At 41.7% G+C, this 12,520-nt stretch overlaps 1 protein-coding gene across 1 annotated transcript in view; it reads right to left on the bottom strand.

Annotated features, from left to right (window-relative positions):
- The window catches only part of TLR1 (toll like receptor 1), a 76,816-nt gene extending 65,940 nt beyond the window's left edge, over positions 1–10,876 (bottom strand). Inside the window, exon 1 of the mRNA XM_085642274.1 lies at positions 10,746–10,876. The gene's annotated coding sequence lies outside the window, so the exon portion shown is untranslated. The remainder of the gene's footprint in view (positions 1–10,745) is intronic.
- Between the last annotated feature and the right edge of the window lie 1,644 nt (positions 10,877–12,520).

Genomic DNA, 12,520 nt, shown 5'->3' with positions numbered 1-12,520 from the left:
CTAGACCTCTGACTGAGGGCGTACCCCAGGGATCTGCCCTTAGCCCCTCTCTTTTCAATATTTACCTTACACCTTTAGCAACATTGGTAGAGTCAATGGGCGCAAACGTATTCTCTTAAGTGGATGACACGCAACTTCTCTTCTCCTGTGGTAGGGGAGAGGAGCTGGACGGGGAGCTCATCTCAAAATGTCTTGTTAAGATGTTTCAGTGGTTGGCCCGGCACCAACTGAAATGCAACTCGGATAAAACGGAGATTGTGATCTTCGGAGATGCCCCTCCAAACTTCCTGAGAACTTGCTGGCCTAAGGATGCGCTGCAGCCAAGTCCTCTTCGAAATTCCATAAGGAATTTACGCATCAAATTTGACAGCAGCCTCTCCTTCCAACCACAGGTACAAGCACTAATTTGCTCAAGTTTCAGAACCCTTCGTATGCTGAAAAGATTCCTATCTCTCCTGTCTGAGTCAGCTGGCAAAAAGGTTATCCAGGGTCTGATCACGATAAGCCTGGATTATGGGAATGCGCTTTATCTCGGACTCCCTGACTACTGTCTTATCAGACTTCAGGTGATAGAGAACTTGGTAGCTAGACTTTTACTCAAACTCCAACCTAGGACACACATGTCCGCCCATCTGAAAGCCTTTCACTGTCTTCCTGTAAAAAAGCGAGTGTAATTTAAGGCTATGGTATTAGTGCATAAGGCCTTGCATGACTCTGGAGCGGGTTATCTCAGAGAGAGGATTCATGAGTACACTCCAGCTCACACATTGCGATCTTCCTCCGCTCACCTGGCAAGAGTGCTTCGGATCCATCGACTTAGAATGGGCGGGAGATCCTTCTCTTACTTACGGCCGCTCACCTGGTATACATTTCCAAGAGACCTTCGCCTAGCCAGCGAGCTTGTTGTTTTTAAGAAGAAACTGAAAACCTGGCTTTTCACACAGTCAGACTAGGCTCTAGGTTGGTGCCTTAAGCCTTGAGCGCTGGGACACTCTTTGAGTAGCTGTGCGCTGTACAAATTGTTATAACATAACAATAAAATACACAGTATAAATATATATTAGAAATAACTTAATACAGCAGACATTATTCATCTGAAAGATAATAAAAACCATCATATTCCTTGATGTGAGACCAAAATAATCCATTAAGTGTTTCACATGAAAGGTGTGCAAGTCACTTTTGATCAGTGGTCGAATAATCCCTGAGTTGCGATGCAGTCAAAAGAAAATGTGAGATCACATACACCACCAGGCATGAAGTATCAGTTTTGAATAGATCCACTGCAGATATGCTTCCTCTGATACCTTTATTATTCAGCAATTTGTTAAGCCCATTTGACCTAGCACTGACATGTATTGTACCATAAAAGCAGAAAATGTAATTCATCCTCAACCTAATATGGGCAGATATTGCAAGATTTTAATTGCATACTAGGGGTACGCCAACTGTATGTAAAATAGTTTATGGGTAGAAAGCCCAACCCACATTTTAAATATAAGACTTTGGCAGCTATTGGTTCAACTTCATCCAAGTAATGTTCAAAGTTGGGTGAATCCTTGGTTAGACTTCCATTGGATGGGTTTAAATCTGTCAACCCCCGTAGCCAGTTTTTATACACCAATGTGACCGAACGGGCCAATGCAGGGGCAATAGACTTGGAGAAGATCCAAACGATGGGCATGTCTAACTTTCTTAGCAACTCTTGGATGCCTGAATCTTTCTAATGACTACCCACTGGGCCTAGTACTTGTTAAAGTGCCTCCCTATAATGGTTTAGTTCGGGTGTCCCAAACAGTCGGACCCAATATAAAACAGATCTTAGCTTGTCAACAAACGTGATGTCCATGATCCCAAGCTCCAGGAGCAGAGGTATTATGGGGGTTCTAACAGGTAATCCCTGTAAACGTTTAAAAAATCCCTTCTTACAACTTAACAGGTCAAGCAAATCACAGTATCACCATAGTTTGGACCATAAAGTGCAACACTCTGACTTTGTGCCTTTTAGACCTTCAATGACGCTTGAATCAACAGTCCACCCTTCTCCAGTACAATGCAAGGTGGCTCCTGATCACTTTGTCGGAAGGCTTCTAGATCTCCTTATATAGGTTTTCCATTTTATATCATGGGTGAAATATATGTCCAGGTGTGTCAATTTGTGAACTTGCTCAATAGAGGAGGTGTTTAAATTGAAATTGTTCTTAACACCTTTGTGCGGGCACAACATAATAACTTTTATGTTGATGGTCAGGCCTTTAGTTGAGCAAAACAACTTTTTGATAGGGAATGATCTGGTCATTTTTCCCACCGGTATTCTGGCAAAACTGCCCTCATTGAGCCTAATCAGATTTGCAAAAGACAGGCAAAAAGTCCTAAATAGGCAAGAAGAGAACCAAAGGAGGTGCCTAGGCACATTAATAAAAGTGCAACGTAAATTCACAAATATCACATTGAATGGTGGTTTTCACAGCAGGACATATTTCAATATTTGAAGATTAAACCTGAATGCATGGACAATTGTACTAGTATTTTTTCCTAAAGCCTCCCAGACAATACAACAAAATCCTCTGGTATTCGGCCCACTTCTCTATTCTTGACAGTAAAGCACAACCAAAAACAAATTGGATGTTGTCAAACAGTCTAATCGAGTGTTAGCTCGCTGGATCATTTCAATCACCTTTGGTATATAAAGGAAATATTTCTGCTTCTAGCCAAGATGTGGGAATAGGTGCTTCATTAAGTATTGTGTTATGCCATAATATGATATGTCAGCCCCATAAGATAGGATCTTATTTGTACAGATTGGCAGCATTTTCACCAGAGCAAGTTCCTTCCAAATGTTTGTCTCTTTATAGCAAGCGTGATTTCCTTCAGTGAAAAGGGCTCAAGACACCCTGGCACATTTATCAATACTATAGGGCTGAGTGACATGTCTGTGATGAAATAGGGTACAATATGAGTACAAGTGATCTTCTGCAGCGTGTAATCCTCGTGTTGTAATGGTGTTTTTCTGCCATTAGCGATGATGTGCCAAAAGGACTGTTGATCCTTGGCCCTCAACTTTACAAGAGGCTCTTGTGATCTCATTTTCCTGCATTGCCTTTTTTCCATACATTATAGTTTTGTAGCAGTATCTCATCACATTAATATCTTCAGGTATCTTGCTCTTGATTGCTTCTACGAATTCCATCCTAGTTAGCCTGCAATCTTAACCAAACCAGCGGTCTGCAATTTGATACATTGATCTCTAGACAGCAGGACATGGGTATATTGGCATATTGTAGGAGACAGCAGAACTTGATAAATTAGACTACCATTCATGTCATGCTTGACAACACAGGGATGGGGATAAACCTATTAAACTGCCAGCCTTGCTGCTCCATAGACAAGGCTTGAAACAAATAACAGCTATAACCAATGGAAATGACCAGGTGCCAGTTCAGCAATAATCTCTTAATTACACATTTTGCACCAACTTCAGGCAGTTATACCATTGGTCACATTGAAAGACTATTAGATAGGGGTGGCACAAACATAACTGAGTGGAGAAACATACAAAGACAGATGGATTAAATAAATCTGTGACACCAGGATAACAAAATTGCATCCCACTTTAATTAAACAGAACCTTCCAGGATATGTTAGATCTGAAAATATGAGTGCTCTTGACAAGAATGATTGAGCAAAATTTTTTGGTGGGCATAAAATGTCGAGCGATCATCATGGTCTTACTCAAAATAGGCACAGATGATAATCGTATGAGCTCATAGAGACCACTATAGTATTGCTAAATAAACACATATCTGAACATACAGAGTGCTGCTGTGGCCCAAAGGCTGTAGAACAGAGTGGCCTTTCTGTTCAATCCAGAGCATTGGAGTTTCACAACCAGCCAATGGACCTCAGGATATTCAGTGAATCCCTAGCAACAGCCAGCTTAGTCGCACAGTAACCATTAAATTCACTTGCATGAGACTACCTATTAAGGGTGTTAGAGGTAAAAAAACATCAGCCCAGGCATGCTGACACTGATAAAATTACTCTATGCAGTCTGTGACGGTTTTTCGAAAGGGAGACATAATTTGTAATGAATGGATAACACAGAGGCGGACAAAGCAAGGGTTTTTTCAAATTCTTCTGTGTTGTTTGTCTGGACAATAAAGCCCCTGCCGCAAACACTGCAAATGACATTCAATGGCAGAGGTCTGCTATTGGCTCGGAAGGCACAGGTCATGCCTCTGTAGAACAACTTTTTTGCAATGCATCAATGATCCTAGAGTGAATGTTCTGAGATCCTAGAGGAGACAGACGGAGGGTTTTTAAGTAGAGCTTAGACTTCACATTCATTAGTCCAACTACATACTTCTTCCAATTGTCAACTCAGTGCTGCACCTAGGGATACCTTAGACCCAGCTTAGTTCACATAACTAGGTATCATGATCTTCTGTCACTATGGATAGCTGTTAGTCTACAATATTAAATTTTTACGGGGTGGACCCCAAGAGAAAACTACCCGGACTGGGTCAGTATTACAGTACATTAAAAAGAATGGTCGAGGTAGTTCTATTTCTCATAAGAATTACAAAACAACAGAAAACAAATCACCACTATAGATTCAAAAGCAAATTCAAAAACAGAGATTTAATTTCCATAGGTAACACTACCATTAAATGTGATTGTCAATCAAAGCATTAATGGGTTGCAATGTATTAGTTCCAAAACATTGGTAGTACATAAAATATTCACAGTGCTCTCAGTGTGAGAAGAAAGGAAGATGGGGCAATGGTAGTGGATTGGCGAGTGAGGGACAGGGTAAAGGTGTTGTGACAAAGACACAATTCAAATTATATACAAAATGACCTTTCCAGCCTATTAAAGGTCTGTTAGTTCCTTTACACACATTGCTCATAGGTACGTTTTCAATTGATTTATTCCATTCTATGAGCTTGTGGGTGTTTGAGTAAAACGGTCTACGTTTCGACCCCAGCAAGATGGAGGGTGAGTGGTGTCCTCACGTCGGGGTCTTCGTCAGGACAAATTCTTGGGGTGAGCACTTGTGTAAGGAAGGACGGGCAATGTACGATCTTTAAGGGGCTCTCAAGAGGCTCCTGAAAATTTCTGTCGCTTTCCTTGCAAACAGGGTAGTCATTCTCCCGGTGCAAAAGATGGAGTGAATCCAGATCAGGGTCTTCTCAACGTGGCTGGGTAGCATTGTTCGGGCTACGAACTGTGACTTATCAATCTACTACTCTTGTTTGTAATTATTATACGTGTGCAGAGGATTCATGCTATAAACCTAACCTTTATGTGATAAAACCTTAGAGCGCCGATTCCCTATTATCCACCACCAATTGTGTATATCATAGTTTTCAGAATGGCCTGCCCTCATTGCCTATCCTTTTGCATTCACCTCAGCATCAAAAGACAAGGAATGATTAGCTGCAGCATGTAACTGAGATAAAAGAGCGATCAGGAGTATTTAAGGTGGTTTCAGATTTGAAACCACCTTGAATCCTCCTGTTAATTCTTTTCAGCTCGGAGGCACCTTCATCTCTTCTATGGTTTTCACCTTCACCTATGACCCAAATGTTGCTTCTCATTCAGTGCAGCTGGTATGATAATCCTTATTGACACTTGGATAATTGAGTAACCAACATTTGAGATAGTTTCTGGGCTTTTCCTAAACAGTCAACATGAATTCAGAGTCCTGGAATCTCGACATCTGATGGCTAAGCCAAATAGGCTAAGAAGCATATCAATGTATATGTGTCCATGGAATCAGAAAGCACATGCCACCGTGTGGGCTGTACCCTTAGCCACTATCTCAGTGAACCGCAGGCATTCCTAAGTTGAAATACCTAATCATTCAGTGGGCAAACTGAGCCTACATTGGTAGAGAACCTTGTCCTGATGAATACCAAGTCCCGGGAAGTGGCCCTATATAGGATGTTCTCTTTTGATCATGCAACTATGCTGCTGAAAGCATTAAGAGACTCATGAAATTTCCTCTTTCTCTTTAACTGGGGGATTTAGAGCCATTCATTTAGCAGAAGGACAACTGGATTCTCAGAGTTGGGAGACGCAATGTTATCTTTAAGCCACAAGGAAGTAGAGAGTTCACCCTTTAACACAGATCTCAATTACAACTGAAGATCATAAAGCAGTTTGCAACAACCAAAGCTAGAGGAACCATGCAATCTCATGGAGAGATAAACAGAATCATTCTGTTCTCCTCTGGGGGGCCTACATCTTTAAATGGGTGATGGTCTGGGCAAAGATATTTACTCTCTTGAGGTTTAGGATTATTCTGAAGTGAGTTCTGAAATAATATGGTATGGTCTGGCCTGATGGTTATTCTTTTAAAGACTGGGGGTCACCAAAAAACGTCGGCTCTCTTTGCCTCAGATTACAGACAGAGAGTAGCCATAACTCCTGATTGTGAAGCAAGAACAAAAACATGTTGGAACATCTGCTGTGTATGGTGCCCATAGTCCACAGATCTGAAGTGCATTCTATCCATGGGCCCATTAAAATAGCAGCTACCTACCAACTGTTAATTCTAAGTCATTCTAACCACAAACAGGACTGTTGTCCCTTAAGCAAAGGATAGAAACAAACATTTGATGATGCCTCGTAACATGCAATTAAGCCTTCAGCTTTCTTGATGGAAGGATGCTGTCTGCAAAAGTCTGTACAAAGTACTCCAGTACAGAGGACCAGTATAACTGGCCCTGATTCTGGAAAGTAGTGAAGTGCTTCTTTTCTCTGAATACTGTATGGATTCAATCTCTGAAAAGTTCCTGAAACATCCCAAAAGCGAAAAGGGTATCCCTCTGCCTAAAACAGCTGAAGTGCGCTTCTCGAATAAACACCACCTCTGCAAGAGATAGGAAAAAGGAAAATTAATACCTTTTTATATACAACCCTCACCCACTCTAGTAGTGGAATGCTTCATCACCGGGTTCACCCTGACACCTAAAAGTCAGGGTGGGCTCATCCGTATTCCAGGGAGCTCTTTGTATATTATTATAAAGTCTGGCGGAAGCTATATGTAAGTCAAAATACCTCATCCACTCCCAAGGTATCTGTATCTATATGAGGGGTATGCAGGATATAATGTTCCTAGGTCCCTCGTGGTGCCTGAACCAACATCATCTTGGAAGGCCATCCTCAGTCCATCAGTCCATCAGATTTTTATTTTGCATCAGATTGTTTATCCCTGAGTTGGTTGTAGTTGTCGTCTGGGGACAATGGAAAGGCACCATAAGCCTTGACAATCTGTTGACACTGAATATCCCTACAGGAGGAAGGTCCTTCTCCTACCTGGCCGCCAAGACCTGGAACTCCCTCCCTACCGACCTGCGCCTGACCCAAGACCACCTCTCCTTCAGGAAGAAGCTGAAGACCTGGCTGTTCGAGCAGTAGCGGCACCCCCCCCCCTCCCCCCCCCCCCCCAGCGCCTTGAGACCCTACGGGTATGTAGCGCGCTTTACAAGTGTCACTGATTGATTGATTGATTGAATATTCTGCTCTTTCCCCATTTGCCTAACACAGTGCAGGCAGGCCATTGCAAAGCAACTAAGTGGTGCACATCACAAACGCTTTGGACATTGATACCTCATTCAGCCAGCATAATTCTTCCAAGAGGCAGAATCGAACTTTTTAATCACTGAATGTGGGCTGGGAGGCCAACTAGATCCACCGGATCTGTGCTTGAAGTGATTCTAGAGAGGTTGTAGAGGAGAGACCGTTGAGACAGTAAACTCCCAGGTAAGGGAAAGCCGTAACTTTGCCCAAAGTAAAGTTAGCCACCTTAAAAGTCTTGCTACTTGTAGGTTTTGGCCGCATTACCATAACATAGGACTAAAATGGGGTCAACATAACCCAGGGGAGAGGCGTGCAGGAAATATTCATGATAGGTTAGATACACTTGAAAGAGTGGGGGCTCCACACACAGCTGAACAGGCAAGATTTAGAGGGAAACAACAATATACAAGCCAACAGTTTGGGAGGTGATCCAATTTACAAAGCATGTCCCCAACACTAGAGGACAGAGAGCAAGATGAGTCATCTGATTATATTATTCTTTCAGTCTAAGGATGCCTATGAATGTATACTTGAAGGTTACTTTAAAATGGTGCTGTCGGATGGACAATCAAATGCTTCTATGTTCTGATACTGAAAGCACACAATATGACAAATATAGGACTTAACTTAGTTTGTGACTGAAAAACTGTGCCGAACTTTAAAACTTTATAAGTAAAGTTGGGAGGAAAGGAACAGAAAGAAACACTATAAACATTCCGGATACACTTGGTTAATGCATGATAAAGATGTGATCTACAATAACAACTACTATAAAATCTCTAACAGTTTAAGATTACTACAGATTAAATCTAGATTCTATGGTCATGACATGAGACAATGTGTGGAAGGCTCTGAAATGATATTAGAAAAAGTTAGCATCTTGTCCGACATGGTGTGGACAAAATAAAGTAACCAAAAAATAGAAAAAACATGCAGAAAATATGATTGAGGAAGCATAAATAAAGCAGAAGTTCATCCCAATTTACATTGATTTCAAATGTTCAACATTGACTTTATATTGATTTGCTGTCCCCTTTCTCCCAGTCAACTCCTTTACCCATTGGCCCGTCACTTTTAATGACTGAACAACACCTGTGCACACTGTTCACATCTGCCCCAAAATAATTAATTTCTCTTCAGTTGCAAGTTGGTTCAAATTATGCTTGTTTATTCATTTATACTAACTTTAGATAGCAATCTATGTATTTTGTATGCATTCTTTTTTAAAGTTTATATTATATGTAAAATTGAAGCTGCCTGAAATTTCAGTGCTTAGTTAGGTAGTGACTTACTCATATCTCCTTTACAAAAAATAAATCATATGGTGCAATTGAAAAGCTTGTTGTTTGCTAAGATCAGTAGTAAAACAGCTAAATTGGTGAATATTTTTTACATTTTGATTGCAGGCACAGGGCAACCATGCTTAGGTGACACCATGGTTTATTTTCTTCATTTAGTTATTTTTGTGGAATATTTTATCAATAAAAAGTAACCAATGCACCATCTTGCCAAGGCCAGACCTTTTGGCTTTTCCAAAGCTTGTTTTTGTATTCTGATCTGACAGGGGGCATGGGTCAGCAATCAAAGGAAGCACACCTGGTCTCGGCCTTGCCTGCGGGGTCCTCAGTCAATCAGTGGTGTTAACCACTTTACACCATACCTGTCACTTGTTTTTTTCTTTTTTGCAGTTTTATATAGCGCGAACTCGACCCGAAGGTATTGGAGCGCCTTACATGAAGACCAGTTACATTACACAAGGACACGTTTATTTTTGATAGGCACTGGGAGATTAAGTGATTTGGCCAGAATCACAGTATGTTGAGCCAACGAAGAGACTCGAACCTAGGTCCCCATCTACCAAGTCGCCAGCTCTGGCCATTACGCCACACCAGTCTTCCTTAAACTAGTGGTGTAACATGATGCATCCCTCCCTGCAGAATGTTGATGAGGGGCCCTTCAGTCTCCCATATCTCAAATATATTCAATGACATTGGGTTGAATAGGGGCCCCCTGAATGTTTGGGCCCCCCACCTGGACTGCAGGGGCCTGCGTTACGCCGGTGTACTTCACAAGATATTCAATAGATAAACTGAGATATGAAAGCACATACTATCGCAAGCTTTATATTGGAACACATATCTATGTAAGTATGTGAGGTGTGTTACATATGTGCTTACTGGGTGCATAAAACAAGTCATTTATTTTACCAGGTTTGGAACTAAAGCCTTGCAGATCAGTCAAGGATCTCCGCAACAACAACCCACTGAGCTGTCCTCCTGCAAAAATGAGAATGCGACATGCAGGTTACTGGCAGTGCTCTGCAGAACGCGCATTAATGCCATAGGCTATTTGATGCAAACCCCATCTGACGCAGATCTCTGCAGCAAGCTCGTTCACCAGCCGAGTTATCGTACTTAATTTAGCCCACGAGTTGCTGCTTACACGTAGATCTCTGCAGCAGGCGCCTTAACATTCGTAGATATCTTGAAATGTGGCAATTAAGTAAGGCAGCGTTGCTCCGAATTTATCCTGTTGTCATTTATTGGGGGCAAATGAATATATCTGTTCTGGCTTCAGGCTGACTGTCTGGTACTGACGGCATCTCTCAAAGTGTGTGTCCCTTCTGTTCGCCCGTGCTCTCTGTCCCCTACTAAAACGACTTTATTTTCCGAATTTCCACCACTAACTGCCCTACTTACTTGTTCCCAATCCATGCAAATACTGTGAGTCATCGAAGATATAAAAATAAACATACTTGCCTGTACAATTTCCTTCACCGATGCAGATGTCGCCGTGCAATGTGAACAGAGCGCCGTGCGCCAGGAAGTGATTAAGCGACATAAAGAGCTATGTGAAAATACAGATCACTCCCGTCTCGCTTCTTTAACCGATGCGACAGTAAACACCGATCGTGTTTAAAAAAAATATATTTTAGAAAGTTGCAAAATCACAACTGTTGAATGCTGCTGTTAAGCAGAAGCTGCGATCACGTAGAGGCATACATTGCGAGTTTAAAGGTGACTAGAACAGCACTAATGAATACATACAAGTAAAACAGAAAAGCAAACTGTAAAAGAGAAGACAGCGCCAACTACCGCCGCAAAACAAGCATTGCAGTAAGACGTGTAAGCTCTGAAGCAGGACGTTTGGATACTCACAGGACAGACGAGAATTTCGCAGATGGTCGTGGAGATAAAAAGAGCAATCCGAGGCTATAAAACGGAGGTTTCACATTTAAGGCAGCGACTGGGGGATTTTTTAGAGCGCGGTTTCCTGTTTGAGGCAGTGCCAACAGGAAGTGCATTTCATCTGTGCGGCAAACCAGTCTGCCCGGTTCCCCACCGCTTCACCGAGCACAAGTGCTTTCTTTATTTGGCTCGCGCCCAGTGAAAGTACCAGGCCGTGATTTTGGCTGCATGGTGCAGGGGTTTTCCGTTCTTACACCATCTTTTTCTCATTCATAGTTAACAAGTGTCCCCATGTCTTGGGCCCATATTTACAAAGGTAAAGTCGAAGATAAAAGTCTCGGAATGGAACCTGCGGTTTGTTAAACAGACCGCCTGAAGTCATGGGGCTAGTGCTTAACTCGTAAAAGGGAAAAAAAGTATTTCTTAGGTGCCCGCCTCTGACACTGCTGAAGGCTTGGATTACTAACCAGTCCGAAATAGATGCTCAAATTGCTGCACTGCAATGTCTTTAAAAGAAACTTCTTTAAATCCTGCACAAGAGGCTGACATTCGTCTAGGCTCAGGGGAATTCCCTCGGACTACTCCAAAAATAGAGGTGTCGCCCAACTCATGTGCCAAACAGATGCTCTGCTTCACCCGTCTACTCAAAGTCAGAGTTGACGGTGAACCAGCGCGCGGTCAATACCTGATCAGGGATCAATACTCAATTCAAATGCATTTCAATGGCCCATACACATTCACCCAGAATCCCTGATGCACTGGTGTCAATTTGTTTCATACAACTATTTCTCTCTTCTTGAAAACATGTTAATAATTCTGATACCAATTAATTTAATTATTCAACTTTTCCTCTACTTGGTCGATTGACCAATTAGTTGAATAGTTGATTATATTGATTATCATACCTTAAATAACCTTACAGTTATCAAAAATAACCACAGACACTTGATACATTTAGGTAGTTTTATCTCATTAATATTGCGGATTGCCCAAGGCATTCAGTCCCAAAATGCAAATAATGAAAATCACGAAGGGGAGAGATACACTTCAGTGACAAAAATTATGATTTAAATTCATCAGACTAACCCAACGACAATATGCCTGAAGGAGTGGATTGTTTAAGAGACAGAAGTTTCAACAAAATATATGCAAAAACTGGATAAACCTGACAGGAAAGATAGGTGAAGAGACAAAAGTTTCATCAAAATAATACTTTCAATGAGTCAAATGGAGTGGATAGGTGGAGAGCCATAAGATTTCAGGCATAAAATACATTTGCAATAAATTGCACAATGAAATCAGAGACAGAAATACAAACCTATTGGTTTGTAGAAAATCACCCCTTTGGCCTAAGTGATGACGGAGGTTTCCCGAAACAGGATCGGAGAACAAAGTCTAAAGGGACAGGAAACAGGACAGGACTGGTACAGCTAGGGCTCTCAACAAACTGACCGACAGCGACGCATCTCCCCTCTTTCTCTCCTGCCAGCCTAAGCGTAAACCACACCCCTCAAAGCACCTCAATATATACCCTCAAACTTGCATGTCCATCCAACATAAACTGAAACATTTCTAAAATCTAAGCAAATGATTGCTGGGCTTCGGGGGTTTCTCTGTCACACCATGGTGACTTCATGGGCATTTCAGTCACTTTATTGTTTGTTTTCTTTCTCACAGTTCACATCCTTAACACATGTTCACATTTCTTTCACCAGATACAATATTAATACTTTTATTTACAGACA

Source organism: Triturus cristatus, chromosome 2_2 (genome assembly GCF_964204655.1).
Source record: "Triturus cristatus chromosome 2_2, aTriCri1.1, whole genome shotgun sequence".
NCBI lineage: Eukaryota > Metazoa > Chordata > Amphibia > Caudata > Salamandridae > Triturus > Triturus cristatus.
This window is presented reverse-complemented; position numbering and strand designations above follow the sequence as displayed.